The 26,731-nt window shown below is 35.2% G+C and overlaps 1 long non-coding RNA gene across 2 annotated transcripts; it reads right to left on the reverse strand.

The window, feature by feature from the left end:
* Positions 1-15,600: 15,600 nt before the first annotated feature.
* LOC106426068 lies at positions 15,601-17,878 on the reverse strand. Of its 2 annotated transcripts, XR_001285245.3 has the most exons (5): positions 17,527-17,878; positions 17,301-17,408; positions 16,284-16,981; positions 15,828-16,182; positions 15,601-15,741 (listed from the first exon to the last, which is right to left on the reverse strand). It is a non-coding gene; the product is annotated as an uncharacterized LOC106426068 (long non-coding RNA). The 2 variants fall into 2 exon arrangements; XR_001285246.3 differs by lacking the exon at positions 15,601-15,741 and having other exon boundaries at positions 15,878-16,182; positions 17,370-17,408; positions 17,527-17,866.
* Between the last annotated feature and the right edge of the window lie 8,853 nt (positions 17,879-26,731).

Here is a 26,731-nt window from a genome sequence, read left to right on the forward strand (position 1 = left end):
AAATAATATAAACTGTAATTATTATTTTCATATATTAATTAGTTGTTCATCGTATGTGTATATTTTCAATGACTTATAGCTTCATTTTTATATAGTAAATAAAATGATGATTAGCATATTTTGGCATTTTAAAAATATTATTCGAACATTCTCAATTATTTATACCTTTACTTATACGTATTATACGATATTTGTGAATATTTTCATTAGCATATAGTCTGAAATTTGAAAATTATGAATTAAATTTATTTACTTATATTTTTGTAAAGTCTTGCATTTTTAAAGTTAATTATTATTTTGTATTTATATTTTATGTTTAATTCGAAAAATATTTTATATATTAAGTTAACTTATTTATGCTGTTTTACTTTTGTGAAGTTAACTTATTTGATATTGATATCTATTTTATTTTAAAACAAACGTTTTTTGGTAATATTAACATTTTTAAAAATAACAAATTAAAATGTTGATTTGTCATAATATGATTAGTGGTATAAATTCACAGAATGCAAAATATATTGTAAAATATTATATATATATATATATTTAGAACTTTTAAAATAATAACAAAAGATTTGTAAAATATATTTTAATGATTTGGTCAAATATAATTGTAAAAGTACTTCATTTTTCAATTCAAATATGATAAACGTTTCTAAATATTTGAAATCAAAAATATATATACTATATGAATATATATTAAATGAAACTTCATGTTCATATGAATTTATGATCATTTGTATTGTAAACTATTAATTACCAAATAATTTATGTGATATTTTTAATAGTTTTAGTAATTTATAATCATTTTAACAAAATTTAATATAAATAGTGTTTTATGATCTGGATCTGTCGGTTGAACCGGTAAACCTAGTGACCCTTATAATCCAAGTTTGATTTAATAAAAAACACATTAAATAAAAATCTAATAAAACTTATAAACCCACCATTAGTCCTTAAATCCATGTTGGTTTACCCGGTAAAAACACTAAAAAAGTTTGATAATATTTTTTTTAAAAAATAATTAAACTTATCATACACTAGTTTTTATTAGTACATAAAATTGAATAAGTTATTTGATTTGTCGTATAACCTATATACTACTTTTATTTTCTTATAACATGATTATTTTTGATAGAAATCTTAATTCATAAATTTTGGAATGATTATTTTAAAGTTACATTTGTGAGTTTTGTAATTAAAGTATTATTAAATTGACTATAACTGAATTAACTATAAATGTTAAACATAATTTTTACATATAATGAGTTTTGACAAATTTATTAAGAAATGGGTTTTGATTAAAAAAATTTCAAAAACATACAAGGGGTTTAGACCTATTTTTTTTATAATTGTTGAAATGAAATTTTTAATGGATCATGGATACAATGAATTAAATTAATAGTTAAGTATAGTTTTAATCCCAAAAATCAAAAGAGTTAAATGTCATTAATAAAAATTATAATTATTTTATAACAATAAGGATAGTTTAGGTTACTATTATGTTTTTTATTAAGGGCATAAAACATAAATGATTATGTTTAATAGTATTGAATCTATTGATGCTATATATAGAAGTTGAATTGAAAAAGATAAGTATTTTCTGCTTTCTCTTTGCTTGCTGCTTGTTAAGCTAATTTGTTGTGGATTTTTTTCTCTCCTTTTCTTTGAATCAAAATTTGTTTTCCTTTGATCAAAATTTCTTAGAGAGATTATGCGATCATTAAAATAGCTGTATAATCATCCAAGTGCAGAAAGGTAAAGACTGATTCTCAAAGAATTGCTTACATAAAATATGTTTCTTGGTTGTGCTTTTTATTTATTTTATAAAAGACTCAGGATGTGTGTGTTTTGAAAGTTCGATTTAAATATACACAATTAGTCAATTACACAAGCAAAGCCATTTGTCCCATAAAAACACACACATGCGAAGCCAATGTGTCATATATCCCTTGCTGCAGAGTGCAGACAAAACAAGTAGTCATATCTACTTTAGCTGGGTCCAAAAAAGTCTGATATAAAATAATTTAGGTCTTTAAATGGTAGTCAAAAAGGCTCGTCAATACTAAAGACCGGCTTTCATTAAAAGGATCACCAATAATGCAAATACAATTAGGTCTTCATTCATGATTAAAATTTTATTAAAGAGAAATCTCTCTCAAAAGCGTTATAATAACAAATTTGAATTTTCCGTAAAATCGCAAAATTATATTATCCTTTCAAAACTAAAGAATCTGGTTTGCCTGTTAAAAACTAAGAGTATAAAAGTCAAGTTTTTCTACCAAATTGTAAAATCCAATTTTTTATCAAAACCATAAAATCTAATTCTCCCACCAAAATCGTAAAATGTGACATTTTAATTAAAATCACAAAATCTGACTTTTGTCAAGATCGTTAAATCAGAGTTTTCTGTCAATATATAGTTTTAACATATTTATTGTAATATAATAACTAATTTATTATTGATAATATGAAACATGTCATTTTAGTCTTTTTTATCTAACATCGTTCAAATACTATTATAAAAAAAAATTAACAACTTAGCATCTAGATGTTGTGTTTTTTATGAGGGCTATTTGTAGATACAACTTTTACATCTTGATATGATAATGTAAATTTTTGATGTTTATTGATTCAACAAAGTAATGTTAAAGGGTTTGCTTCAATCTGTGCTTTTGTTATTAAGAAAAGAATAGAACCAAAAAACGATCATCTATTTTCAGAACTGATTTTAACTTATTATTTTCCTAACTAGGGTTTTGACATCATCTTGAAAAATCTCAAAGAAAAAAAAAAGCAAAAATATGAAGCTATAGTCGGTTTCATTCAAGCATAGAATATGGAATATGCGGCAAAGAAGATAAGTAGCCGTTGAGGTGTTGACACAAATGTGACAAGCCAAAACAAATGGTTTGTATATCCATGTATTAAATCGCAAAGAAGATAAGTAGAGAGGATGAATATCTTTCAAACGAAGAAAAGCTTATCGAGGGCAGGTGACATAAATGTTTTGTTTTAGAGATAAGCAAGAGACTTGAAGATACTGAATGCATGACACCAACCTCTACATTAACACAGATTTCAAAACATAGATTAATAGAGAAATTTGAGACATGCATGTACTTTAAGCTACATGGTTCAAACAGAAACACCACTGAAAATTAAGCTACATGGTTCAAATCGAACTTACTGGGTGCTGTCAAAATTGATTCTCTATTTTTCTGAGAAGTAACATTGGTATTGGGAAAGAAATGAACACAAACAGCCTTAATCACAACGTTTCTATCATTTGAAAAAGTCGGTAAATCCATTCCAATCTAACCTCAAAATTTCAATTATAGCATATGAAAAAAATCCATAACCTCCAGCTAAAAGAGATACCCACTAAAGCTAAGTCACATCTAAATTACCATGAACACTCCAAGAAAATATAAATAGTAACAGTTTGATTTAAATTTGGCTAAAGTGTAGTTTGTTTGTTTTTTTTGAAAAAAATGATAAAAAGTGTAGTTTGTTAAAATCAAATCAATTAAATGATAAAACTTTTGATATGAAAATTATATCGGACTAATAAACTCAATATACATGGTGGCGTCGGAAATTAGGAAGTTGGGTATTTTTTTTAATTAATCGGCGAATCGTGTATGCTGACTGGAGAGAAAGCCGATTTTGTCCTCGGGAGGAGCTGAGAATTCTAGGGGGGAGTAGATGTAGAGGAAAATAGGAAACTGACACCAACTGATAGTGGAGATGTGACAGATGCAAAGTTGAGTTTTGTGAACTTTGTATGACGTAGAATTGGTTTCATATTGTGGTGGTAAGAAAACAAACGTATGTGACCATGTATAATTGTTTTCATATTGTGGTGGTAAAAAAACAAACGTATGTGGTCATATATAGTTTCACTAAAATTATGTGGTGTGTATAGCGATTTAACTCAAACATTTATCCGAACATTTTTCCTTAACTCCGGTTATCTAACTAAGAAACTGGTTTATTACGGTTTATCAATAACATTAGTTTCATCAGATTATATTAGTCGAACATAGTTACTACGATATTATAAAGTGGTAGACTGAAAACAAGTTCACTGCCAAAGATTGGAGTGTAACTAATGGTTGATGATGGTAATGATTACATCAATTACGAGAATGAAGAAACCCCATGACATAATAATAAAATAGATATTGAGCCTAAACAATGTGATACTGAAAAATAATAAACAACTTATCAAGATATATAACTAAAAAAAAAACTAATTTGTCAGAATGAGGACAACAAAAACTCCCCCATGATAGGATTAGAAATCGGCTAAGAAACTTTTCAGTAACAATATATTAATATTTTGTGTAACTGGTTATGTTGTTTTAAAACCGGATATGTGACAAGATATATTAAAATCATAGCCAGATATATGTTTTTGAATTGTCCTAGAAAAAAACTTTACAAAAGCGTCTAAGCTTTTTTCTCTGTCTTTCTTAAGAACAAAAACCTAGAATTGAGAAGGTAACTACTATTGTTTGATTACACACGAGACATATAGCTTTGGGGTAATCAATAAACTAGATGTAAATGAGTCCAAAAAGCTTCCAAATAAAACTCTTTGTCCTCAGGATTTGTAATCTCTTGACATGTATTCTCTTGGGATACAGGAAAAAGACACCAAAATAAATAGATGAAAAAATCTTAAATTATTTCTTCCTGGCACGGTACGATTCAGAAATCTTACTAGATCCAACTTGTTGTATAAAGTTCATCAGGTCAAACAGTTTTTTGTCTCTAAATCCTAAATCATAAACACTAAACCCTGAATATTAAACTTTTAGATAAATTTTTTGATGTCGTATCCGGCTTCTTAAATTATACCCAGTTATATCTATATGACTAAATTATTTGTAATAAATTTCATCTAAAAAATTCACATTTAATCCACATAAATAAAATGCAATCCGGAGAAATTAAAACCTATATAGCAATGTCGTTTTACATCTGTAATTTTTATATATTAGTTAATTAATAATTACTGGATATATGGTAAGAAATCTGGTTGAATTATATTTAAGCTGGATTTGTAATCATCATGTTGATCTATGCATTTATTCGTGGGCATTAGATATTTTAACATTTGTAGTATTTAAAATATAATGTTGAATACCCGAATATTCACTACAAGAAAACACGGACAATACCGACGGAAAAACCGACCGAAAAAAATCGGTCAGGATTTTCCAACAGAATTCCGACGAAAACTTGTCGGAAATCTATTTCGGCAAATTCGTCGGAATTGCGTCGGAAAATCCTGGCAGAATACTTTCGTCGGTATTTGGTCATACGATCCCGACAGAAAACCGACAAAAAACTGACAAAAATATGACCGTTGCAAAACATTGACACATACCGACGAAATACCGACGCAGTACCGACAATTTTGGAATTCGGTCAGAATTCCGTCGGTATATTCCGACGGAATACCGACGGATTGAACAGCCGTTTCACTTCCCGATGGAATACCGACGAATTTGCAGCCGTTGCACTTCCCGACGAAATACCGACGAATTATGTAGCCGTTAGTATCCGTTTAGATTACCGACGGAACACCGACGGGTTTTGTACGTTAATTTAGCCGTTATGATTCCCGACGGAATACCGACGAATATTTTCCGTCGGGAAGTTTTCCAGATTCATTATAAATACGACCTCTCCTTCATTCATTCAAATCACAACAATATAAATTATGGGTACTCCTTATAATTTCCGTTCTTGGTTAGATCAACCTCATATGGATCCAAATACAAATTTACTTACGGAGGAATACGCACGTGGTATTCAAGAATTCATGGGGGTGGTTCAAAGTCAACCGGAAGCAAGAACAAGTAAGTATTTATTATGTCCATGTTCTACTTGTAAGAATAATATCCGTGTCAAAAAAAAAGGAAGTATGGAGTCATTTATATTTGAAAGGATTTACACGTGGTTATAAGATTTGGTATCTTCATGGAGAAAGATTTGAGTATGGTAGTAGTAGCGAACCTCAAACTGCCGATAGGTTAGATGAACCTACCACAAATGTAGATTTTGGGGTAGGGACTGTTCAGATGGTATATGATGCATATGGAGAAAATTTACCGTCGGGTGAAGAGGAAGGAGATAGACAAGAACAACCCAATTTAGAAAATTTCCCATGTGAAGAGGAAGGAGAACGAGAACAACCCAATCTAGAAGCGAGAAGATTTTTTGAAATGTTAGATGCAGCTAAGCAGCCATTGTATCAAGGATGTAAAGATGGGCATTCACCTTTATCATCCGCAAGTCGATTGATGGCGCTAAAGACTGACTATAATTTGGCTGAAGGATGTGTGGATGCGATTGCAGATTTTGTTAGAGATGTTCTACCTGAAGATAATCTTGCACCTGGCTCATATTATGAGGTACAAAAATTGGTCGCTGGTCTTGGCTTACCATATCAGGTGATAGATGTATGCATCGATAACTGCATGATTTACTGGAGAGCAGATGAGAACAGGGAGAATTGTAAATTCTGTCGGAAACCTCATTATCAGGATACGAGCAGCTGACCAGGTATGTATGTTGAAATATATTTTCCATCGGAAGTAATCATATATAATTACTTCGACTTATATAATTTATAATTTTTCAGGTTTGCTATATTCGTTATCCGCGGATTAGGCAAAGGAACGATCCTTGGATCGTTGTCATGTCAATAAATCCCAGAAGCCGAGTACAAGGAGTATTTGATCCACTACAACAACAATTAACCGAAGAGGACGGCGAGATTGGAGAGTTTGACGAAGACGATTCAGATTCATCATGTTCATCATCAGATAATTCCTCAGATGCAGAGTAGATACTCTTTTATGAATGTATATGCAAATTACTTTTAAACATTGTAGATTTCTTCTAAAAACAAATTATGGGTTTGAAACATTGTATACTTTAAAATTAAAAAAATAAATTAGATTTGTTGATTTAAAAATCTAACGGTTGTTAAACAAAAATCAAACTGAAACTCTAAATTGATAATGTCCATTGGTATTCCGTCGGTATTTACCGACGCATTTCCGACGAACCCTTAGAATTTGAGGGTTTTGTCGGAAATGCGTCGGTAAATTCTAGGGGTTCGTCGGTATTCCGTCGGTATTTACCGACGCATTTCCGACGGAATACCGACGGACATTATCAATTTAGAGTTTCGGTTTCTTACAGGTATGTTTTTTTTACAGTTGTATTAAATATCATATATAACATCAGACAACAAATCTACCCATTGTATTCTCACAGTTTTAAAACTTTGAACATGACATATATATAATCATTCAATCAAAACCGTTCGAACAACATCATACACTTTTAAGTTGGCTTGTGCCAGTTCTCAGAAGTTGTAACACTCAAATAAATTTATAACATTTTTTGAGAATGTTTTATGATTATATAACATAATATATCGGTTTTAGAAAGTCGTACAACAAATAAAAATAATTTCGACACCCTGTGTAAACTCTAAACCGTAATCCATCGGTATCTCGTCGGAATATTCCTACAAATAACCAACGGAATTAACTATACCGACGAAGAACAGACGGAAATGGTCGTCGGTATTTAGAAAATTACCCGGGTGAAGCTGTACCGCGCAAAATTTCAGCGAACCGCCAATATTAAAAAACCGACGGATTTCCGACGGGTATATTAAATACCGACGGAAAAACCCGTCGGTAATCCGTCAGTTTGTTAAATGAATACATAAGAGAAAATCTCTTCTTTTTCCTCATTTCTTCCCCTTTTTTCTCTCTCTCCGCCCAACCTCTCCTCCTCCCTCGCGATTTCCGGCTAAATCCCCCAAATTCGACCTCCTCTTTCACCCAGTCATGTAAGATTTTCAATTCCTTTAACTTTGCTCATGGGATTTTAAAGGTTACAATGTTAGTTTTAGGGTTTATGTGATTTTGAGATTGATTAGGGATTTGGAAGTTAGTTTAGGGCCGGGATTGAAGTTTTGATTTAGGATTTGTGTGATTGAAGTTATAGATTTTGAAGTTATTGAAGTTATAAATTTTTTTTTTAATCAAATGTTTTTAATTATATAAAAATCGTTTTTATTTATAAAAAATCAGCATATGGTATAAAAAATATTTTTTTCATTATAAAAATTCGTTAAATAAATTATAAAACACATTTTAATTATTATAAAAATATTTTAATTATAAAACGTTTCTAAATAATAAAAAAGCTTACTAATGTTTTTTTTTGTAGGGATGAACCACCTCCTCTTATACTTAGACGTCGTTCTCGCCGGGGTACTTCTTCAGTCACTCAGAGTACTCAGAGTACGTCACCCGCTAGTAGCCCAGTTGCAGCTACCACTCCTCCAGCAGCCCCCACCCCTCTAGCAGCCCGCACCCCCCCCCTTCTGTAGCTTCCGGCCCTTCTCAAAGTTCAAGAGGAGGAGGATTCCCTACTACGATGACTGTTGCGGAGTTAGTTAGGCAACCTGGCCGAGAATCGCTTCAGCGCCTTGATCCAAATTATCTTATTGTCCCAAACACCACTTGGTAAGTATTTGTTTTAAAAGGTTCTTTCATTTTATATTCATCTTTTACATTTAATTGTGTTTGGTTTTATTTCGTAGGTTTGATTTGTCTGGCAATGGTATCACCAACAGCCTTCTTAGGATGGAGTACACGATGCTAAAGCGTGGTTATCCAACTTTCTACGACATGCATGAAGAAGATCAAGAACTTTGGTTTCGGCAATTTGCGGTATATGTTGTCAATTTTTAATATTATAAAAAAAATTTCTACAATTGTAACTTTCTAAAAAAAAATTGTATTTATTTTGCAGCAAGAGTTCACTTGGGAATCAGGGATTACAGAACAAGTGAAAATTGTTTTCCGCCGCAAAGCAGCTTCGCACTACACCAAGCGGATCAATGAGTGGAAGCAAAAATTCGATGTTGGCGAGGTCCCGAAGCACATCAACCCAGACGTTTGGTGGGATTTGTGTGCTCATTGGACGAAAGATGAGACAAAGTCTTTGTCGACAATCAACTCGCAAAATCGGTGTAGCGGGCGTGGCGGGAAAGGGATGTTTGTCCACAACTTAGGGGCAACAAGTTTACAGACCCGAGCACTTCAGCTAGTAAGTTTCTAATCTAATTTTCTTATTCATTTTTAAATATGTGATACTAAATATATTGTTTTTAGATGAAGGAAAACGGTGGAGTTCCCGTAGATGATTTTACCCTGATGAAGAACGCCTATACCAACAAGAAGACTGGGGAGATTCAGGATGGACTTATTAAGGGCGTAATCCAGGTCGTGGAAAATCGAAAAGTGGATCTCCTCGCGACTCAAGCTTCTATGTGTGAAGAAGGCGATTCTGCATCTTCCAACTCCTTAACCGTAGAGCAACTCAACAACCTTGTTCTTGAGGTACATTCTAATTTCTTTTTGCTATGTATGTGTGATATGTGTGTGTGCGTGCGTATGTGTGTGATATGTATTTGTTATTTCTCATTCAGGCTGTTCCAAAGAAAAAGGGCTGTTATGTTGGATTGGCTCGTTCGACCGGAGAGGCTTCTTCTTCTTCTTCAGCTCACTATCCACTCGTTGATGAGCTTATGGAGCAGATTAAGACCAAGGATACGGAGATTGAGTTCCTGAAGCACGACAATGCTGAAATCCGGGTTGAGCTGCAGCAAAACCGAACGACTATGGAGGAAAACAATGTTCTCACCCAGACCTTGTTGCAGAAGTTTAGGACCCGATTCGGTGAAGACTTTTAGTTGTTTTTTAATTTTCAAAAACTTTTTATTACTTTTTATAACTTTAATGTATAATAATGTTAAATTTATATATCTATAATGTTTTTAAATTCTAAATTATCAATTTTTTCCTGAAATTAAATTAAGAATTATAAAAATTGTTTTTTAATTAAAAAAGGAATACCGACGGATAGAGTTATCCGTCGGAATTTCTACATTTATGGACTTTTTTCGTCGGTATTTTCTGAATATTCCGATGAACACCCTTTGTCGGTATTTTCTGAAATTCCGACGAATTCTCTTCGTCGGTATTCTCTATAAATACCGACGGATATGCATCGTCGGACATTTTAGATAAAAACCGACGGAATACGTTCGTCGGTATTTGCCGACGAAATATGTTCGTCGGTATTTACCGACAAATTTCCGACGAATATCAGTATACCGACAAGATGATACCGACGGACATTTTTCGTCGGTATTCCATCGGTATGCGGCTTTCCCGACGAAATTATGACGGATTTGTCCATCGGTATCGCGCAGTTTTCTTGTAGTGATTTGTTTTTCTATCCGGGTTTTTCTTCGGCAATGACAATGATACTATGTCATCTCAAATCTTTGGGAGTGCTCCCTGGTATCAAGAGTGACAGTGTTGATGTACAAATTCATTAGTGTCTAAATAGCACTGCCGAGCTTGAAATCAAAAGCCAGAGAAAGTCACAGTCCTTCCTCAAAAACATCTGCAAAAAGTAACTCCTTTCGTCCTCATCCTAGCATATGAAGCTAGATCCAAAACCATGAAGTTAAATGAAAGACTTCTGTAAACAGTACCAAAACAGCATCAAATAAAACAAAAAAAAAGAATGATTCTCAAATACAAGCTTTCATATTTAAAGTTCAGATGACATGACATAACAAATCTGCAAGTAAATGTGGAGCCAAAAACAAACAAAAAAAATCAAAACTTTTGACGCTTAATTCTAGCATAAATCTCCAAAAGTAACAACAAAAATGAATAGGACAATTAAGTTTCCAGATTCATGATATGAAACCATGCTTGCCCTACTTAAAACATATACTTTATATGGAAGTGAAGACGTGTATCCGGTTATGTTGTTTTAAAACCATATTTGTAACAAAATATATTAAAATCATAGCCGTATATATGTTATTGAAAAAGTACTCATTTGTTCGATGGCGACTATATATAAGCTCTCAAATTATATATTAATAGATTTATTTTGAAAAAAAACTTGGAACGAATTACACAGCCATGTAAAACCAATAATGACCAAATATGGTCATTGACAACATGAATCTTCAAATCATGATTAATGCCTTAATGGCTAGCATTATATAAAATAATTCACAATACTAGGTAAATAATCAAGACATTGAATATAACCAGATATGTTCATCTTTGACTTCATCTTTAGGAAATTCATCGCAGTTGAGAGCGTTTACAACGGCCAACTCGCGAAGAGAAAACCTAAACGGTTCCGCTGCAAACTGAAACCAAGCTTCGTGTTTTTTCTCCACTTTTAATTACCTAGATAAGATGTATCTAGCAAATCTTCCAGAAAAACCAGGTTTCTCTGCGATGTCAACAATCTTACCAAAGGGAGACATGCGTATGTCTGGATCTCATCTTCTTCGAGGGAATTAAGGATGTGATTAATGGTTATGGAGTACTGGTAGGTAAGAACCCTGAGTCCGACCGGTTCTTCACCGGCTACAAACATCATCTCCGGATGCAGAACTGCATCCGTAACATCGTCTTCTAGAAGATCTACGATGCGAGATGAGACCATTTTCAAAATGAATTTCAGAGGTTTTGGGAAACTGAACAGCCTGAGGGAAGACGCTTATGAAAAGGTTTCATACAAATTGAGAGGTTTTTTGCAAAAAATTAAAAGCGTATATATTGTTTGCAATGTAAAAAGAACATAATTACTGTGGGAACAGAAATTCACACTGTCGATTTACGTTTAAATTAGGAAACTAGGAAAATCCTAATTTCCCAGAGGTCCCGGATCTCTGCGAGAGCCAACGGGAAGTGACCAAATATATGCGGAAATCATGAAAAGATAACAAATGAGTTTAAAGAAAATAGTAGATCTTATTTCGAGTCCGCGTAAGATCGTTGCGATCATTACAAGAGATCATAAAATCTTTGGCCACAAAGGCTGTCAGCGAGTTACCTAGTTCTAGCGGCCTAAGAGCTCAAACCTAGTTGAGTCGCAGCTCGATAACAAAAGACGAAGAAAATACAGAAAATGTTTTTGATTGATTTCGGACTGAACCTTATGAAAGGCTGCCTACGTACCCCTTTCGAAGATCAAGCCGAACGTAGTTCAAGAGTGAACCAAGAGATCGAACTGCTTGTGTGCGTTCGTCTGGTAATCGGGTGCCAGTCATGGAAACAGAGCATGTCAAGAATAATGCCTCAGAGTTTCTAAGTGCCGAGAGTTCTGAGTCTAAAAAGTTGTCATGTGTGCCTCTCACCTAGGACTCCTTATATACTCGCTCCTAGGTCGGTTTACGCTTTTTCCTCTTATGCCCTTAAGCCGTCATAACTTTAAAATGGAAATATTCTGTTTTTCCGATTTTTCTAATTATCTTCGAATACTTCGTATTTATCCGCGGAAACTTGACATTTATCTTTCCTTGCGAACCAAGCATAAACCGTCCTACGGTTTATGGGCTTTTGGTTAAAAAATTGTAAGTGGGTTTCGAGTCACGTCTTAGGTCTCTTTGGGCCGTTGTTTGACTCGAAACGTTTATTACGGCTTCTTTCGATAAAAACGAACTTTCCGCGGTTTTTATCGTAAAGTTCGATTGATGACTTCAAATGACGAGAAACATGAAATGGGTTGGCTACGGTCTTCGGGAGATAGGATTAAAGAGTATACGAGAATGCATGGATTCGTGTCGTATCAATTTTTAAGAAAGCACGGTCGCTACCTAGCGACCGAGTCGTGTGCATGCTCGGTCGCTACGTAGCGACCGAGCCATGTACGTGCTCGGTCGCTACGTAGCGACCGAGCTTCGGTGAGAGCTCAGTCGCTACGTAGCGACCGAGCTTCGGGGAGAGCTCGGTCGCAACGTAGCAACCTTGTTCGAGTCTTTCTCCGATTTTTCGTGATTGTGTTTTCTCCGCAAGATTCTTCGTAAAAATAAATCTTTTTCTAAGATTTATTTTTCGTAAAAACGTTCATGCCTATTTTTACGGACTTTCAGACATTAATTCTGTCGTGACCGATTTTGACCCCAACAATTACTACAGAAGCATGCTTGCCTGATAGGCAGCAATAGGGTTAAAAATGATATTTTTATTTTCCCGGTTTATTCAAAATGCGAAATGTCTAGTTACCTAAAATTCGAAATGTCTAGTTATAATAGATGCAAATTCACTTAGTAACTCTACAATATTTAAAATAACTTTTCTCCCACCCTAAAAACCAATAGAACAATAAACTAACTGTAACACATATCAGAAACAATTACATTATTGTATTTCAGTTTCAAGTTTATAATACAGAATCATATTAATTTAGAAATAATAAATTTACAAATAATATATGTATCACAGTGTTATTAAATAAATATACTGTTATAATAACACTTTTTCCATTTATATGGGCGAGGGATACCCGGAGATATATGTTGTGCAAGATGTGGAGCAGATGAGGAATCGATTAACCATGTCTTTTTTGAATGTCCCCCTGCACTTCAGGTATGGGCACTTTCGAAGATCCCAACAAATCCAGCTATGTTCCCCACAAGCTCTCTATTTGTGAATATGGATCATCTCTTTTGGAGAGTTGTCCCACAAATGGAGGATCATCAGTTTGCCTGGATACTTTGGTATATCTGGAAAGGAAGAAATAATAAAATATTTAGTAATATTGATGTGGATCCTATGGATACCCTTAAACTGGCGGAAACGAAATCAAAACTATGGGCTGAGGCACAAATATTGAATGATTAAAAGAGGACGACACATATAGAGGCTAATATTCTTCCGTCAATTCCAGGAAGATGGTGTTTTACGGATGGATCCTGGAAAGAAAATGAAAGTTTCTCAGGTCAAGGGTGGTACATCACATTAGAAGGATTTGCGGGACTAATGGGAGCAAGGAATGTACGGGCTTCACTCACTCCTCTCCATGCAGAGATGGAAGCTTTACTATGGGCTATGGAAGCTTTACTATGGGCTTTACATTTGCGACGGATTGTTCTCAATTGGTGAAGATGGTTTCGGAACCAGAAGAGTGACCAGCGTTTGCAAGTTATTTGGAAGATATACACATCCTGAAAGAGAGTTTTACTAGTGCAAAGATTATCTATGTACCAAGAACGCGGAACAAGAAGGCGGATAGCTTAGCCAGAAGTGCTAGGAAGGAAACGTCTTTTGTAGTTCACATGGATCAATATCTCCCAGTGTGGTTCACAGAGTCAATATGAGTCTGTAAAGTTGATGACAAAAAAAAAAAAAAATAATAATAACACTTTTTCCAATTGATATATCTATAAACTATTATACTAAAAATTTACATGAATATATTATACACTAGGGTAAACCCGCCCTACGGGCGGACAAATAAATCAAGTTATTATAATAATTGTACTTTAAATTTTTTGATATATTTTGACTAAGAATAGCATTTTTCATAAAATTTTCACAATATTTTTTTAATATTCATTTTCGAATTTATATGATGGATACTTATTATAATATCTTAAATTATACTTATTTAGTTTCTTTCAATGTTTATTTTAATTTAATAAAGAATAAGTAAAATAAAGTTATTGCTGTTTCATTTATATATTTGCTTCATGAAATATTTTTTTTCCTTTTTCTTTATAAATTTTTCTTAAAGCTAATGCTTTACAGGATATAAAAGAAATAACTTTATTCATTATAGCTAAATATTTTAAAATAGATAATCTGAAACTGTCGTTTTTATTTATAAATATACATGTTTGTTAGAATCTTATATGTATTATTATATATGAAAATAAAGTTAACCACAGTATCAAAATAATTGATTATAATTTTTTAAATAAATGTTACTAAAAAAATTTGATTGTGTTTTATCCTCAAATAAAATTATTTTTTTGCTTATATATATTTTTTTTTTCTAAAAGAAAATTATATGCATATTTAAAATATTATAATTATGAAAATGTTTGTTACTGTATTTATATTTATTTAAAAATTAAAATTCATATTTGTAAATATTCAAAATATAAATGTATTAAATTTTATTATTTTTAGTATTTTTGATGAAAAAATTTTTTTAATTAATTGACGAAAAGTATATTCATTTTAAAATTAAATAAGTACATTATTAAAATAGAAATAAATAATATAATTGTCTCTATATATTAAAGATGATATTCATTTGAGATACTCAATAAGCATATTTAAATTTAAAATATAAAATAAAGAATATAATAGTCTATATAGATAAAATTAGTTCATTCTATTTTTATATAGATATATTTAGAATGTTAAGGTATTACTTTTCTGAATTTGTTTTTGATATATAACATCAAAATTTGGAACACATGACTTCTTGTTGATCCTTGTTTAGTTTTTTTTCCTTTGAGAGATTAATTATTCCATTTGAGTGATCTAGATGTATTTCTTACGGAAAGCACGAAGATTTTTCTTGATGAGTCCCATCACTGGTTCTTCACCGGCGTCCGAGGAAGCTGTCATAGTAGGAGCCATCGAATAACAACCTGCTTTCAATTCAGCGAGCAGAAGCAATAGGCTTTGGTTTTCTACAGATTATAATAATTGAGAAGAAAAATTTGATGAATCTGTGAGAATCGAACACCCTTATTTATAGGTTTAGTTTTCGTACATAAGTGTATTGAATGAGATAAAGTGGATCATTGGTGTTAAAAGTAGTCATGCAGCCTACGGTTACGCTGCCGCACCTTCATAGCAACTACATGAAACATAGATCGACATCACAGTGGCGAGGTCCCCAAGAAAGATGAAGATGGAAGTGATTCGATTTTCCAAAATACTTACTTGAATTTTTGTCCAAAATAGTGGCGAAAACGCTAATACACTATCATCAGTGTCTAAGATCCACTATATAGCCCATTTAATCAAACAAAAAACAAAGCCATATGTATAAGCCAACGATGGAAGTTATTTAGCTATTCTTATACTCTTACTAAATTCTAATGTCGTAGAATCCCATAACAAAATCAAGCCTATCTTGATTAGATGCATAGCATCCACATCGCAACTTTTCGAGGAATATATACCACATTATTTTTGTGTTTAGAAACAAAGACATATACCTCTAGTTCTGTCAAATCTTTTGCCACACTTTGCTGTAGAAGTATTTGGACAGTGGAAAGCTCAGGCTTCTCGTAACCTATAAACCAAACCAATGGCAAAACACACGGTGCATCAGAAGATTATCTTTGTATCACCCTATGATTATAAGATTCTATAGTTGCAAATAAAGTGTGTTACCTTCAGAGACGGATCATGAGACACCATGGAACGGTGCCTGAAAGAACCTTCTAACGGGCGGCTTCCGCTTTTGATTATGAATTTTGCAAGACTCAACACTTGAAGCAGAATACCATACAACATGTTATTCTCTTTGTCGTTCCCCATATCTTCTTTTTCTCCTACTTCCTCTTCGCCAAATGAAGAATCTCCTAAAGACACAACGCACGCACTGGAGCATTGCCAATAGTCTCTCCAGCGGAAAGCTTTCAGGCTCTTGACTGCTTCCTGCTCTGCAAGTTCTTTCTTTTCCATCCATTTCTCAGAGGCCCGGGAAGGAAACATCACCAAGAAAAAACATCAGATTCTATTCAGATATCATACGTACACTTGCATCAAATTCAGTAATCAAATAATTTTCAGTTAAGAAACATACGCCAAAGCAGAAACACATATACTGTTTTTAAAACTTACTTCTGCTTTCTTTTACGATTATCCATGCCCTCTGTGGAGTCAAACATCCAGGAATCTAGCATTGCTGGGTTGGTTTCTTGAAGCAAGAAACGCCGTAATGAGAAGGTACTTTGCTGAAGTAGACATATGGAATTTCAACATTCAAGTTCTTTACTGTTTTCAAAACTGTAGCTAGCTTTATGTCTTCTCTCGTCTATGGTGGCATCATCATGAATGCGACTTGAGAGCCTGACTATCCACTATCCCTGCCATGAAAGCATGTGCATACAAAGAAAACATATGAAAAGGCAGTCATGAAACTCCGATATTGTAACTTTATGCAGGAGTTCAATTTGTTATCTATACAAACATAAATCAAAGGAGAATATATCTAATTCATTTCCTTACTCAAGAGTCAAGAGACAAATTATCCAGAAAGAACAAAATAAATTCTGAAGATTTGATTGTGAAAACCATCTAAATATGTAGAAAATTTAATAGACCAAATGATGTTGTCTTACGGTACAACTGAAAGCTTGAAGACATATATTTTAAAAGAGATGAAAATACTTAAATATGATAGACCTGATGTGTGTGTGCGTGAAATCTTAAGAAGTGACAAAGATTCAACGAACATGCCAAGAAAGGAGTCACCTTTGCTCTTCTTTGTCTTTTCCTCAGAGTTGACCATAACTACAAAGAGAGATTCAACGTTAATGCTCTCTGCGATCTCAACAAATTTGGTCTTCACTGTGAACCTAGTTAATAAAATAAAGGATTGAATTTTTGATTTGCAGGGGATGAATCTTACATATTTATACTCGCAGATTCACTCTATTGAAGGGATGAGAGAGGCATTGAATCTGAGATCGTGAGAGGAGTGGGAAGCTGCTGTTAATGCTGGCGTTAAAGCTTTAACGACGTTTGGACTCCACGGACATGTGTAACGTCTTTGGATTTCCTTCTCCGGTATGTCACAACACAGTCGGTCAACAAAGCTGCGGATGGGATTAGCGGTGGTATGATGAGGTAACGACGCTGCCGGAGATGACCTTAGAACTGTTTCGGCCGAGCTAAAGATTGGATGAGTTGAGGATGAGAGAACACGTGAATTAGGGTTAGTCCTCGTGCAGAGCATGGGCCTTTCCTCTAATGTAAACCGAAGCCCAACGAAGAGATCTCGTCTTAAACAAACTTAAGCCCGGGTTGGTGCAAAGATGAGGACACGTGTTGTCTCTGTAGAGATAGAGTTTCCACGTGGACACCCCAGGAGAATTATATATATATAGATTATATAACTCTTTTACCTTAATTTTTTTTTTAATATCTCCTTTTGACATTAAAATTATTTTTTTAAAATATCTCTATATATACACACTTTTTTTTAATGTGTTGAAGTAAAATATGACAAATTTTCCATTTTCAGTTATTATATATATATATATATATATATATACTTTTTATTTTTATTTTATTTTAAATGCCACACTACACATCATAAGAGTTTTTTTTGTCTAGAACCTTTTTTGATCGAAGTATGGAACTAGTAAAGTCGTAACTGGTTTTATTTATAATGTGATGAATTAATATTTTGAAAATTAATTTAGTTATAATGTGAACAAATGGTAGAATCGTTGAACTGCATCAAAAGTGTGGATGGTAGAAGCAAAGGCAGATCATCTGCTTTTACACGGATAAAGACAAAAAAAAATTATCTTTAGCCGGTCTCCTGCATTTTTTTCTTAGAAACATAAAAAACTGTGATTGGTGTTTGCTGTACACAAATGCAGGACATCTGCCACTATGCAGGACATCTGCCAATGATCTGTGTCTCCATTCATACTGTGAATTTGAATGAGATACATGATAAATGCAGTATAAATGCAGACAGAAATGATATGCAGATTGTTCTGTATATTTTCTCAATCAACATAAATAATGCAGAACATATTATAATATTAAAAAATAGTGAGACATGTATGCAGGGTAACTTATGTGATAAAAAAATGTGTTCTGCATATAAGAGGAAAATATGGGGTGGTCCAACACAGGTAGCTAATGCATGCTCCTCTTTCCTTGTGTTCTTAAAAACTACAAGAAAAGACATACTTAGCGAAGAAAATTAACGAGGAAAAACAATCCTCGTAAATTTGCGTCGAGTTTACGACGAATTTACGTGAAAAACTAAAGTCATCGTTATTTCCTCGTAACGTAACGACAAAACTGTTTCTTCGTAAAGTGGATGTAATTTTACGAGTATTTTACGAGGAAAAACTATTTCCTCGTAAATACGACGTAAACTTTGCGTGGTATTTACGAGGTAATAGTTTACGTGTATTTAGCGAGGAAATTTTTGAATCCACCAACTTTATAGGTGTTACACGTTTTTTTTGCCCACCTAATTAATTTTCGTCGTAAATTCATAGCAAAATTACAACTACCAGATTCGAATTTTCCTATAAATATGGATGTTTGAACATCATTTTAAACACACCAACAACAAAAAACGTGAAAGAAAAAAAATGGCTGGCTCCGGGACATTTATGCATCAAGCAGATTCAACACCGCTCGCCCAAGAAAGTGGTAAGATGTTCTGTCCTTGTCGGAAATGCAACAATTCGAAACTGGCAAATCGTTAAAATGTTTGGAAGCATTTAATAAATAGAGGTTTCACGGCAAATTACTATATCTGGTTTCAACATGGAGAAGGTTTTAATTATGATCAGAATGAAGCAAGTAGTAGTAATAGCAATTTTCAGGAAAAAGAACCGATTGATCATCATTTGCATAATGAACATAGTTACCATCAGGAGGAGATGGTAGATTATGATAGGGTTCATGATATGGTAGCTGATGCATTCGTAGCTCATGATGAAGATGAAGAACCTAATATAGATGCAAAAAAGTTTTACGAAATGTTAAACGCGGCGAATCAACCACTTTACAGTGGTTGTAGAGAAGGTCTCTCTAAATTGTCGTTAGCTGCTAGAATGATGAATATTAAAACTGATCACAATCTACCTGAAAGTTGCATGAACGAATGGGCGGACTTGTTTAGGAAGACAATGTGTCTGCTGATTCTTATTATGAGATTCAGAAACTGGTTTATAGTCTTGGGTTGCCTTCGGAGATGATAGATGTTTGCATCGACAACTGCATGATCTATTGGGGAGATGATGAGAAGCTAGAAGAATGTCGATTCTGCAAGAAGCCACGATTCAAGCCGCAAGGAAGGGGACGTAATAGGGTACCGTACCAAAGGATGTGGTACCTACCAATTACAGATAGATTGAAAAGATTGTATCAATCAGAGCAGACTGCTGGAAAGATGAGATGGCATGCCGAGCATACTCAGACGGATGGTGAGATGACTCATCCATCAGATGCAAGAGCCAGGAAACATTTCAACAAAGTACATCCAGATTTCGCTAGCAATATCCGGAATGTGTATCTCGGATTATGCACAGATGGATTTAGTCCGTTCGGAATGTCAGGGAGACAATATTCATTGTGGCCAGTCTTTCTTACTCCATACAACCTGCCACCGGAGATGTGCATGCAACGGGAGTTACTATTCTTGACCATATTAATACCTGGTCCGAACCATCCAAAAAGGTCCCTGGATGTTTTCCTACAACCACTGATAAAAGAGTTGAAGGATTTGTGGTCAACAGGGGTGAGGACGTATGACTGTTCAACGAAGACGAATTTTACGATGCGAGCGATGCTTTTGTGGACCATAAGTGATTTTCCTGCCTATGGGATGTTGTCTGGATGGACTACACATGGGAGATTAGCTTGTCCATATTGTAATGGAACGACAGATGCGTTTCAACTGAAGAATGGTAGGAAGACAAGTTGGTTTGATTGTCACCGTCGATTTCTTCCCATTGGCCATCCTTACCGAAGAAACAAGAATTTGTTTAGGCACAAAAGGGTTGTGAGAGACACTCCTCCTCCATATCTAACTGGAGAACAAATTGAAGCGCAAATCGACTACTACGGAGCTAACGAAACAGTTCGTTGGGGTGGTAATTGGCATGTCCCTCGTAATATGCCAGATTCTTACGGTGTTCATCACAACTGGCACAAGAAGAGTATATTTTGGGAGTTGCCATATTGGAAGGATCTTCTTCTGCGCCACAACCTCGATGTGATGCATATAGAGAAGAATTTCTTTGAGAACATCATGAATACAATATTGAATGTCCCAGGGAAGACAAAAGACAACATAAAATCGAGGTTGGACTTGCCGGATATTTGCTCAAGAAGCGAGTTACATATTAAAAGCAATGGACAAGTTCCCGTTCCGATATTCAGATTATCTTCAGAAAAAAAGTCGGTGTTGTTCAACTGGGTGGCATCAGAAGTGAAGTTCCCCGATGGGTATGTTTCGAATCTCTCTAGATGTGTTGAAAAGGGTCAAAAGTTCTCCGGGATGAAGAGTCATGATTGTCATGTATTTATGCAACGACTACTGCCCTTTGCATTTGCGGAGCTACTTCCAACAAACGTACATGAAGCACTTGCAGGTACGTAGTGTATTATATCACAATAATTTACAAAATAATATATGACTAACAATGTGTTTAATTTTTTTTTGAATATAAAAGGCATTGGAGCATTTTTCAGGGATCTGAGCACACGCACTCTTAAAGAAGAAGTTGTGGAACAGCTTCAGGAGAACATTCCCATCTTATTGTGCAACTTGGAGAAGATATTTCCTCCCGGATTTTTTGACGTCATGGAGCATCTAGCTGTCCACCTCCCATATGAGGCATTGCTTCGTGGACCTGTACATTACGGATGGATGTATCAGTATGAGCGAGCCATGAAATATTTGAAGGGAAAAGCAAAGAACCTCGCCAAAGTTGAAGGTTCTATAATTGCTGGAAGTTTGACGGAAGAAGTTTCTCACTTCACATCGTACTACTTTGCGTCAAAAGTACGTACACGGAGAAGAGCTCCAAGAAGATATGATGATGGTGGTGTTGCGCCAACATATGCAGTTGCTGGTGTTCCAGACATCTTTAGCCAGATTGGGCGACTCGGTGGGAAGTCTAAAGAGGTTTGGTGGTCGAGTGAACAAGACGCTCATAGTGCACACACCTATATTCTACTCAATTGCGAAGATCCATTGATTCGTTATTTTGAAAGGTAACATATATTGACACTTCGAAACACATATAAGTATAATTAATTGTATAATTGCGAGAGATTCATTCCTATAAAATGTGATTTTACAGCCTATTTGTTTCTCAAGTCGAAGAAACATTTCCTGGTATATCCACAAGTGACGTAGACAAAAGGAAAGATCAACACTTCATTAAGTGGTTGCGGAATCAGGTATTAACTAAAAAAATTTCATACATTATCTGTATTTCATTAACATTCTCTTTATTTTTGCAGGTTGATTATGACGACGACGATGCAGATTATCCTAAGTGGTTACACGAAGTAATTCAATCTCCACTTGTAAAGGTCACCACATCACAGATGTATTTCACACGAGGCTATACTTTTCATACATATGACTATGGTAGACAACGGGCGACCAGTAACTATGGAATATGTGTGAAAGGGGAAACAGATTTCTACGGGATCTTGACGGAGATTATTGAAGTCGAATTTCCAGGGATACTGAAGCTGAAATGCGTCCTCTTCAAATGTGAATGGTTCGACCCCGTCGTCAACAGAGGTGTTCGGTCTAACAAATTCGGTGTAGTTGATGTCAACGGTGGACGAAGGTACAACAAATTCGAGCCTTTCATCTTAGCTTCACAAGCAGACCAAGTTAGCTTCCTTCCATACCCTCGGATGAGAGATTCAGGTATAAATTGGTTAGCAGTAATCAAAGTTACACCTCGAGGACGAATCATCAGTGGAGAAGAACCACCATTGCAAGAAGAACAGATAAATGAAGTTGAGGAACCTGAACAAGAAATTGATGATATCCTTCTCATTGATCCGCATAATCACGAGTACGAAGATCTTACCGATGATGCCACAGACGAAGCTGTTGAAGACGAGTTTAATGAAAATGATGATGTTTCTAGTGATGACGAGAATGTCGATGTATCCGATTGATGTATTTGTTTTATGAATAAGATGAGGGAGTTTGTTTTATGAATAAGATAATGTGGGGTTTGTTTTATGAATAAGGTAATGTGGGAGTTTGTTTTATGAATAAGCAAATGTGGGAATTGTGGTTTGGAATGGAAATAAAGATGGGGTTTGAAATATATGAAGTAGAAAATAAGGAATATGGGGTTTGGGGTTTCGGGTTTCGGGTTTTGGATTCTAGGGATTTAAACATAACACTCGTTAATTCCACGTAAGCTTAAATCGTCGTAAAGTCCTCGTATTCCAACGAGTAAATAACGACGAAGGACTCGTTAATTCCACGTAGGACTAAATCGTCGTAAATACCACGTAGGATGAATTCGTCGTAAAAACCACGTAGGATGAAATCGTCGTAAATATAACGTAATACAACGAGGAAATAACGACGAAACCTAAAAATAAATATGGGGTTTGGAATATATGAAGTAGAAAATAAGGAATATGGGGTTTGGGGTTTGGGGTTTCGGGTTTCGGGTTTGGGGTTTGGGGTTTCGGGTTTTGGGGTTCCGGGTTTTGGATTTCGGGTTTTGGGTTTCGGGTTTTTGGTTTCGGGTTTGGGGTTTCGGGTTTAGGTGTTCGGGGTTTGGGGTTTCGGGTTTTGGATTTCGGGTTTCGGGTTTCGGGTTTCGGGTTTCGGGTTTTGGGTTTTGGGTTTCGGGTTTCGGGTTCTAGGGATTTAACCATAACACTCGTTAAAAATAACGACGAAACTTAAAATTAAATATGGGGTTTGGAATATATGAAGTAGAAAATTAAATATGGGGGTTTGGGTTTCGGGTTTCGGGTTTGGGGGTTGGGGTTTGGGGTTTCGGGTATGGGGTTTCGGGTTTCGGGTTTCGGTTTTGGGTTTCGGGTTTCGGGTTTCGGATTCTAGGGATTTAAACATAACACTCGTTAATTCCACGTAAGCACAAATCGTCGTAAAGTCCTCGTAGGATGAAATCGTCGTAACTACCACGTAAAATGATTTAAACAAAACACTCGTTAATTCCACGTAAGCAGAAATCGTCGTAAAGACCACGTAAACGGATTTATACATAAACCCGTTAATTCCACGTAAGTACAAATCGTCGTAAATATCTCGTAGTGTACAAACTTGAAAAAAAAAGAAAAGGAGAGAAATACCAGATTAACATGTGGCAAGACTTCTAGCAATTATAATACGTAAGTCTCGCCCACATGAATTCTAATATCTTCTCCTTTTCCTATTTTTTTCAAATATTTATAATTTGAATAGGATTTTTTTGAGGATTGTGATTTGAGATAAGGTGTGATTTGGGAGTTTGTGTGTGGTTTGAGAGTGAGAGTTGTGGGTATATTTATAGGAAAGCAAGCCTCGTTAATTCCTCGTAAGGTAAATCGTCGTTAATACCTCGTATAAAAAAACACGGGCCTTTGTGATTCCTCGCAATTTCCTCGTAAAAAAAAGACGGGCCTTTGTAACTGCTCGCTATTTCGTCGTAAACTTACGAGGAATTTGCGACGATATGTAATCTTATATATACACCCGAGCGCTCACTCTTTCTTTCCTCTCTACTTCCTCTCTACTTCCTCTCCATTTCGTAGCAATGGTTAGCCTCTCTGATTCCTCTCTAATTTGGTTAGTTTATGATAGATTAGGTGGTTAGTATAGGGAATTTAGATAGGTTTGCGGATTTTATGTTGTTTAGTGTTGATTATGTGGATAATGTTGGGAAATATATTGTTGATGTTAATTTTAAAAATTTCATTTTTTTCCAGGTTCGAAAAGGAAGACTTACTGCCCATTACAGAGAGATCTTCGGTGAGCCGGGTAGTCGTTTAGACCCGGCCTCTTCTTCCGCTCCCAGTTCTTCGGGCCAGGAGACTGTCCCCGAGACTCAGTACACTCAGAGAGTCTCTGGGTCTACTTCTTCTACTGCACCATCGGCTCCTCATGTGCCTCCTCCGATGCCTCCTCCTGTGCCTCCTCCGATGGCACCTCCGATGGCCGCCGATATTCATCCTGATTTGATGGTGCCTCCGAGTGCTCCTTACTCGCAGTACACTGTAGAGGACATTCTCAGTCTGCCAGGCAGAGAAGGTTTACCAGTCATCGACCCAGACCGACCGGACGGAACTTTGTGGTATGTTGCATTAATTTTTTTTTTAATTCGTTTAAATTTCTTTTATAACATTAAAAAATAATTTATATTTTAAATTTGTATTTTCCAGGTGGGGGGTTGACGGATGTCTTGCATCGGACGTAACCGACACGATCAAGGGTTACTTCTCCATGCCACATCCAAACTGGAGTAAGACGCCTCACTACGTCAGAAAGACGTGGTTCAAAATTTACGCTGTAAGTTTCTATTAATTAATTATATATACTTTAATTTTTTCATGATTTATATATATACTTTCTAAAAAACTAATTGTTAATTTATTTTTCCAACAGCAAAAATATACTTGGGCCTTGGGGATCACTGAGAGGGTGAGGAAGAAGTTTAACGCGAAGGCGAAAGTTCGCTTGTTGGACACGGTCTCCAACTGGAAGGGTGACTGGATCGTGAAGGGGTATGAGCGTGGCAAACCCGCTGAGCTCACCACGGATGTGTGGGATGGCCTCATCCGTTATTGGCGCCTTCCTGATTCCATTAGAATCGCCCAGGCTTGCTCTAACTCCCGTAACACGGTCGATGAGCACGGGAACGGGCCGATGCTTCACACTACGGGCCAAAAACCCCACGCCGGTGTCCGTTTGGAAATGGTAATTAAATATTTTATTAAATAATTTTTTTAATATATATATTAATTTATTCTAACTTTCTTAACTGTTTTTTAGGCCAAAGAGACGGGACATCTCCCTTCTCTTATGGAACTTTACGAGAGGACCCACAAGAACAAGGCGGGCGTATTTGTAGATGGCAAGTCCGAGCAAATCTACAACGACGTAGTTGCTCGGGTTGAAGACCGCCAGACTCAGCTGACCCAGCAGTCTACCGACGGATTACCCGTCACCTTATCCACACTTGACGTGGATAAGATTTACGAGGAGGTAAATTTTCAAAAAAATTATTTTTATTATTCATTTAATTTAACTTTAAATTTTTACTTACAATATTTATTTTTTGTTTTTAAGGTTGTCCCTAACAAAAGGGACGGACGTTGGGTATTGGTTCCGTCAACGATGTTCCGAGAGCGACATCGTCTTATGGTCAGCGACGGGATGATGAAGTCACTGAGCTGCGTAGAGAGTCCGCTCAGCTGCGTAACGAGTTGACCGCGACAAAATCTCGTATGGGTGGAGTCGAGGGTTTCTTGGACGTTATTGCGGCCACAAATCCGGAATGGGAGTCCATGTTGAGGAACATGCGACAACAACATCCCATTCAAGGCGAGTTATCCGACGTACATAACGAGGCGGATGTTACGAGGAGGAGTGATGAATTCTACCGGGCGATGAACGACCCTTAGTTTTTTTTTGTTGTTGTATTATATAAATTCAAAACTTATTTATATATAAAATATTTTCATTTTGATTTGTTTTTATTTTAAATTTTAATTTATTATTAAATTAAATAATTTTAATTATTTTTTAATTATATTTTTAAATTCTGTAAAAATAATAAAAACGAAGTAAATTCGTAGCTAATGTACGACCTCTTTTCGTGGAAACCTTACGAGGAAATGACGAGAAACAATTAACGACTATTTTACGAGGAAACATTTGCGAGGAAATAACGAGGAAAGGTTTACGAGTATTTTACGAGGAAATCGTTTCGTGGTTGTTACGTGTATTTTGCGAGGAAACTCTTTCAAGGTATTTACGTGTAGGTTACGAGGAACTCATTTCGAGGTATTTACGAGGAATTGTAGCGACGTCTTTGCGTGGAATATTGACGTGGTCTTTACGACGAATCGCCCTACTTCGT

This window comes from Brassica napus, chromosome C9 (genome assembly GCF_020379485.1).
Source record: "Brassica napus cultivar Da-Ae chromosome C9, Da-Ae, whole genome shotgun sequence".
Taxonomy (NCBI): Eukaryota; Viridiplantae; Streptophyta; class Magnoliopsida; order Brassicales; family Brassicaceae; genus Brassica; species Brassica napus.